Here is an 8,172-nt window from a genome sequence, read left to right on the forward strand (position 1 = left end):
TTATCAATTAACATCTAGTTTTCACTAGTCTTATAGTCTTAGAAGAGGTATTTCATTTGAAAAAATAGAAAAGTAGAAGTTTAAATCTATACACAATCCTGATCTTGAATTTTGAATTAGATCTTATTAAACATTTAAGTTTATACTTGCAAAATTCACAATAATCCATAGGTACATGAAAATTCATTTGAAATGTATTCTTTGTAAGCTAAAATAGGTCTTCTATATTAACATTGTTTGGTAAAAAGAAAAAAGGGAGCTTCTGCAATTGTGTTTATAGAATTCTTTCTGATTGTATGGTTCTCCCTATTCAGATTCATGAATGCCACCTGATGATTTTCCAGTTATACTTTCCTGACACTGAGATATTTTCCCCTTAGAGGCAATGCAAATGTTTTGTTCGATCTGAGGCTCCTCATTTCTGATTTCAGGAAGTCAACATAACCCATCTGCTGCTTCCACTTCCCAGCTGTGTGCAGCTATGCCAAATTGCTAGAAGTTGAGGTTTATTCTGTCTTTCTAGGCTATCTTTTACCCAGTGCACTTACATTTTCCTTGGGTAATTCACCATAGACACAGGTGCAGATGGTATGCAGAGAAGAGCAATGCATTTAGAAACATGAACTGTGCAGCATGTAGGAGTTTTGACAGAAATTTGAATTACATTCTCAGAAGTCAACTTAGTTAAATAGTTATAGAGTACTAGAGTATCAAATTGGATGTACACTTCAAAGGATGTCTGACTTCTAGATGCAAAATATGTTTCTATCATTTCCTGAAGTAACTCATTTTGTTGCTTAATTTAAAGTAATTCACAATGTAAGATCTTGTAAGTTTGCAATAATTTCTTAACTATACTTACTGAATTTAGATTGCTATGTACATAGATGATACATGATAGAAGATAGATGGGTAGATAGAAAGACAAATAAGTTACAGGGTGATTTTTAATAATTAGCTGATATTATTAAAATATCACAGTATTTTTAGAAGAGTATTATTAACAAAGAAAGATAAATGTACACTTTCCATAAATGTATCAAATAAGATCATGGATGAGAAGTTACTACCTAATGCTTGCCAGCTATAAAAACTTCATCTGCCTACTGATCTGCTACTTCATATTTTTATATACATTTGATATAAAATTAATTACATAAACTACTGTATACTGTGCCTTTTCAGCTAATGAAATAATATGTGGGAGTAGCTGGCTGATAATTATTCACTATTGAAGTCTTTGTTATCATTTTACATACTTAAAAAAACAGCAAGAGCCCATATTGAACTCAAATTGGAAGAGACAATTCTGGTCTCAAAATGGAGGGCCATGATGCAAAAGAACCAGAGCAGCTGAGGAAGTTGTTTATTGGTGGTCTGAGCTTCGAATCCAGAGATGACAGCTTAAGAAAGCATTTTGAGAAATGGGGCACACTTACAGCATGTGTAGTAATGAGAATCCCCAAACAAAATGTTCCAGAGGCTTTGGTTTTGTGACCTCCTCTTGTATTGAAGAGGTAGATGCTGTAATGTGTGCTCAGCAACACAAGGTTGATGGGCGTGTGGTGGAACTAAAGAGAGCTGTTTCTAGAGAGGATTCTGTAAAGCCTGGTGCCCATTTAACAGTAAAGAAAAATTTTGTTGTGGTATTAAAGAGGATACGGAAGAATATAATCTGAGAGACTACTTTGAAAAGTATGGCAAGATTGAAACCATTGAAGTTGTGGAATACAGGCAGACTGGGATAAAAGAGAGAATTTGCTTTTGTAACTTTTGATGATCATAACACAGTTGATAAAATTATTGCTCAGTAAACAAAGAATTCTCAACTGAGGAAACTCGAATGGCCGAGAAGCACCTTAAGAAATGTTCAACATCCTTAGTCATCAGGGAAATGCAAATCAAAACAACACTGAGATACCACCTCACACCAGTCAGAATGGCTAAGATCAAAAACTCAGGTGATAGTAGATGCTGGCGAGGATGTGAAGAAAGAGGAACACTCCTGCATTGTTGGTGGGGTTGCAAGCTGGTACAACCACTTTGGAAGTCAGTCTGGCGGTTCCTCAGAAAATTGGATATAGCACTACCTGAGGACTCAGCTATACCACTCCTGGGCATATACCCAGAAAATGCCCCAACAAATAACAAAGACATATGCTCCACTATGTTCATAGCAGCCCTATTTATAATAGCCAGAAGCTGGAAAGAACCCAGATGCCCTTCAACAGAGGAATGGATACAAAAAATGTGGTACATTTACACAATGGAATATTACTCAGCTATTAAAAATAATGAATTTGAGAAATTCTTAGGTAAATGGATGGATCTAGAAAATATCCTGAGTGAGGTAACCCAATCACAAAAGAACACACATGGTATTTACTCACTGATAAGCGGAGATTAGCCCAAAAGTTTGAAACAACAAAGATTCAACTACCAGAAGACACGAAGCTCATGAAGAAGAAAGAACAAGTGAGGATGCCTAGGTCTTTCTTAGAAGGAGTAACTAAATAACCAAGGGAGCAAATATGGAGACAAAGTGTGGGTCAGAATCATAAGGGGGGGTTGTAGGGAGACCATTGTGTCTGGGTATTCATTCCATAGGCAGTCACCAAAAATAGATGCTGATAGGGATGTCAGGATGGGAAAGCTGACAGCAGCCAGATAAAGCTATCTCCTTAGAGGTCCACCATAGTCGGACATACCCAGAGACAGATACCCACAGCTATCCATTAATCTGATCAAAGGTTCCTAATGGAGGAGTTAGAGAGTAAATAGAAGGAACCTTAAGGGCTGGTGGCCCAGTGAGGAGAGCACCAATACCAACCAGCCAGAGCTCCCCAGGGTCTAAACCACCAGCCTAGGAGCACATATGGAGAGACATATGACACCAGCTGTATATGTAGGGGAGGATGGCCTTGTCGGGCATAGGTGGGAGACAAGATCATTGATACCCTGAAGGCTGAGCACAGGGGGGGGAATCTGAGGGTGGGGAGGGGGGCTGGGAGTAGGTGGGTACACCTTCGTAGAGGCAGGAGGAGGGGGGATGGGATAAGGGGTTCCTGGGTGGTGGGGGAAATATGGTAAGGGGATAAAATTTGAAATGTAAATATTATATCCAATAAAAGAGGGGAAAAAATAGAAAAATGGTTAGAACCAACATTCTTAATAAAATGTCAGCCCTCTTTAAAAAAAAAAACTATCTTGATACTAAAATTTGTTTTGAGAATTGTATATTGCAGAATGATCAGCCTTGGTGTATCTACTCAACAAGCAAGCTGGGCAGACTTGCTCAAACCTCTGAGGTCCGGGAATTCCATCCGGAGGCAGCGAAGACACAGCATCAGAGGACTGTCAACTTGCTCTCCCCCCCCCCCCCCGCCCCACTCCTCTTCTAATATCTCAACGCCCATAATCAGCTTGAAGAAGCTAATGATGAGTCAGCGCCCCTATTCCCTGTGCTTGGGGACTAAGGTGGTAAATCTTGGACTGTCTCTCTAGGGAAAAGTAGTGGTTTTGTCGGAATAGAGAGGATTAGCTAGGGTTTATTGCATAGCCATAACCTATTAGTAGAAATCTGTATAATTAATATCAAGATGAAGATATAAATTCTTAAATGGCACCAATTTACTTTGTTTACAAATTTTAAGATTTTCATTGGCATGAGCTTCTTAGTGATATAAGAGTGAGATGAATATTGTTACTCCCATAGGCATTGTACCAGTATAACACATTTAGGAATACAAAGCTTAGACCCAGTCCTTCTTTAACTTTTTTAAGTGATTTGAGATGGTCAGCCTGTGAGTTAAGGGACTATAGCAAATTCATGGCTTGGAGTTTATTATAAGGGTGTTCTCTATGTTTTATGTAGAAATAGCTGAGTGGAGTTAACAGGCAACAATCCAGATTACCTTACATGGATAGCTGGTTTTCAAAACATCAGAAATCCTTAGAATTGACATGACAAACATTTCAGTATTAATGTTCATTTTCATTAGAGACCTGTCTGCTCCGGACAGCTTCCTATATTGAATTCTAAGAAGAAATTGAGCATCCTTGGAGTTACTCCAGTTGTGGTGAAACAGCCACTAGGCAAGAATTGCCACTTTCTTTCTACAGACAAATTACTGCCCAGAAAAGGACACACTTGCAGAATAGTCGACTGACTATATTTGCCTAGACAGATTAATCAGCCCTTAATAATTCTTCAGCACTAAGGTCTGTCAGAAGATCCTGGACCAGAAGGCAGAAGAACAGATGCTCCAACGTTTTGAAGTAGAGCGAGAGTCCAGGTGTTCAGAGGTCTCTATAAATTGGCTAAGTTTTAGAAACTATGATTTGTGCTTCCCACAATTATAGTTAACTCAGTCATTCTGGATTTCTGATGGGGTTGAAAACATATAGCTATTGGGGTTGAAAATATATAGCTATTGGGGTTGAAAACATATAGCATATTGTGCTTCCCACAATTATAGTTAACTCAGTCATTCTGGATTTCTGATGGGGTTGAAAACATATAGCTATTGACCTTAAGAGAAAAGACTTGAGTGGATGGTCGTCATCTGACATTCATCCTAAAGCCAGGTTCAGAACTACATGTTTTAGTTAGAATAGATTACAGAGGAGCTGGTTAGTCAACAAAAGGATGGACTGGGTATTAGGACTATCCTGTACCTCACTGGTACAAATTGGCATAATTATGTTCTAATTGTATTTTGAGAGAAAAGTTTCATTTTAACAGGAAGGGTGATGTGTAGGAGGAGCTAAGGTAGGAGGAGTACTGAGAGGAAGAAAAGGAGTAAGAAGAGGAGAAGAAGAAAGAGAGGAGAAGCTAGGTGAAGAAAGAGAGAAAGAGGGGGAGACAGGGAGGCAGAGGTTCAAGTATCTCCACCAGTCAAAAATAGTTGTTATATCTAGGTTGATCAGTGGGTTACACCTCTGAGTGAACAATTCCAAACTTATAAAGCCTATGATTAACATTATTTTTAAAAAATGTATAAATGCAAAAAGAAAAAGGGGGCATGGGATAGAAGTTTCCTAAGGGAGGGGGGGGGAAATGGGGATAGGGGATGCCATCTGAAGTGTAAATAAAATATCTAATAAAAAAATTATTGCTCAGAAACACCACACTATTAATTAGCATAATTGTGAAGTGAAAAAGGCCCTTTCCAAACAAGAGATGCAGTCTGCTGGATCACAGAGAGGTCATGGAGGTGGTTCTGGCAACTTGATTGGTCATGGAGGAAACTCTGGAGGTAGTGGAGGAAATTTTGGTGGAAGAGGAGGCTATGGTGGTGGAGGTGGTGGCAGCAGAGGTAGTTATGGAGTTGGTGATGGTGAATATAGTGGATTTGGAGGTGATGGTGGCAACTATGGTGGTGGTCCTGGTTACAGTAGTAGAGGGGGTTATAGAGGTTATGGGCTAGAATATGGAAACCAAGGTGGTGGATATAGTGGTAATGGAGGAGGATATGATGGTTACAATGATGGAGGAAATTTTGGTGGAAGTAACTAAGGTGGTGGAAACTATAATTACTTTGGAAATTATAATGAACAGCAGATATCAAATTATAGACCCATGAAGGGGGGCAGTTTTGGTCCAAAAAGCTCAGGCAGTCCCTATGGTGGTGGCTATGGATCTGGAGGTTGAAGTGGTGGATACGGTAGCAGGTTTTAAAACAAAACAGAAATGGCTACATTCTTAGCAAGAGAGTGAGTGAGGAGTTGTCAGGAAAGCTGCAGGTTACTTTGAGACAGTTGTCCCAAATGCATTTAGAGGAACTGGGAAAATCTACCACAGAAGGAACAATGATCCATAGTCAGAAAAGTCACTGCAGCTTAAACAGGAAATTCTTCTTGTTCAGGACTGCCATAGCCACAGTTTGCAAAAAGTGCAGCTACTGATTAATGCAATGAAGTATCAATTAGATGTACATTCCTGAGGTCTTTTACCTGTTGTAGCTTTGTCTTTTTTTTTCTCATTACATCAGGTATATTTCCCTGTAAATTGTGGTAGTGGTAACAGGAATAAAAAAATTAAGAAAATTTTAACTTTTCAATATTTGTGTAGTTCAGTTTTTCTACATTTTAGTACAGAAACTTTAACAAAATGTAGTTTTGAAGGTGTTTCCTTGTGAGTTAACAAGTAAAGAAAATCACTGTTAATTACTATTATATATGAATTTTGCTAAAGTAAACTGTAAAAAAACACCCACTGACTTGCAATTTAAGAAGAATCTATTCTCCTCATTTCCAAAACCATGATGAATGGGCACTGACATGTGGAGAGAATATTTGTATGTTTGCAATGTGTGTTTTAAATAATTTGAATTGCATAAAAAATAGCATATTTGTGAATTTAATTGCATTAAGATTACCTTCAAATGAAAAAGATCCCAAAAGTTGCTGTTTGGTTTTTGTGCATTTTTTTCACAATGTAATCATGATTTTAGTGTATTAGATTTATTGAGTCCTAGCCATGTTAAGAACATCTGCATTCCACATTTTCCTTGAGCGCATTGAAACTGCTGCCAATAGCTTGGGGTATAAAGTGTTTATACTGCCCTCTACTTACCGAGGGTGGTAGATGTATGCCATCTTCCAGTTTAACAGTCTTTTACTTTTCATATAGAACCACCAAGTCTGCTGTGTCTGAGCAAACTGATGGGTCCCTGGTTTGTTCTTACTTTTAAAATTTAAGGTCTCAAAGCCCCATGGGTCCAGCCAGTTTTCTTAAGTTCCCCCCACACACAAATTTTCAGAGCAAAGGAATAAAAGTCACTCGTTTGAACCCCTGCCGGGCTGGCATGCTTTCCTGTTTATAGCCTATCTATTTTGCTGGATGATGAAACAAAGGATAGTAAGGTGTCTTCCAAACAAAGCAGCAGACGATGTATCACACACAGCTGTCCATGCAAGCACCTCACTTTCCAGATATTTGAATTCAAGTTTGGAACATCTTGAGTCCTTGAATCCCCAAAGAACACATGGTTGTCATTCATATATATATATATATATATATATATATATATATATATATATATATATATATATGTTGGATGTGACAATTTGTTCAGAGACCATGTTTGAGAGTTTTAGATACTAAAGTTATATATATGAAAAATGTCTACTATTATGTCACCAGTGCTTTACAATTTCATCCAAGTCCTAAGTATGTGCCCTGCTGTTATTTCTTTGGCAGTTGACCGTTGAATTCAGATTTTTACTTGGTTTTTAAAGTATAAACTAAACAAGCAATAAAAAGGGGAATGGGGTGTGCTAGTATTTCAATATGCTCTCTTGTTGTTCTACTTCTCTGCCTCTGTGCATTTTAATATTTGGATGCATGCAATGCTAGCATATGGAACTTAGGTCTTCATAAATACTGCAGTTTTTGCAGAAAACACAAAACAATAAATGTAACAGACAATATTCCATTTATTAATGGACATATGTGCATAATCAGTGTAAAAAATAGGCTCAGGTTAGAAACTGATTACATCCTTCATAACTAAAAGTGTGGTTATATGAATGGACACTGTCAATGTTCATAGTTTAAACCTGAGTACCTGGTCAAAAATGCTTAGGAAACATTAAATTTGAGCTAAATTGTTTCAAGTCCTTTTATTCATATAATAAAGATTGAAGGAATGGGGGAGGCTGACAAAAAACAACAAACAAACAAACAACAAAACAGCAAGATGAAGAACATATGCTTTACACCTTAGTGCAGTGGTTTTTAACCTTTCTCAGGCTGCAATCCCTTAAGTCACTGTCTCAGGTTGTGATGACCCTGAGCCGTAATATTATTTCATTGCTATTTCCTAATTGTGATTTTGCTACTGTTATGGATTGTAACAAAAGTATTTTATATACAGGATATCAGATATGTCACACACACACACACACACACACACACACACACACACACACACACACAATGTCAATGACCCAAAGGTTGAGCAGAGAGTGGGAAGAAGAGTAAATCCTATTGTGAAGTTATCGTCAATTGAATATAGTCACAGGACAGAATAATATTAGATAAAACATGAATAAAACATGCTTATTTCCTGCTTCTGAGCTACAGAAATTAAAGTAAATCCTGAAATCATAAACATTGTTCTACTTTGTAAAAAAAAATACACATAGAACTGTTATTTGGAACCATAA

General features: G+C 37.6%; 1 pseudogene; it reads left to right on the forward strand.

The window, feature by feature from the left end:
• The first annotated feature begins 1,320 nt into the window (after nt 1–1,320).
• On the forward strand, nt 1,321–5,680 carry LOC117723993 (heterogeneous nuclear ribonucleoprotein A3-like; annotated as a pseudogene).
• The last annotated feature ends 2,492 nt before the right edge of the window (nt 5,681–8,172 follow it).

The sequence above is a fragment of the Arvicanthis niloticus genome, chromosome 19 (genome assembly GCF_011762505.2).
Source record: "Arvicanthis niloticus isolate mArvNil1 chromosome 19, mArvNil1.pat.X, whole genome shotgun sequence".
Taxonomy (NCBI): domain Eukaryota; kingdom Metazoa; phylum Chordata; class Mammalia; order Rodentia; family Muridae; genus Arvicanthis; species Arvicanthis niloticus.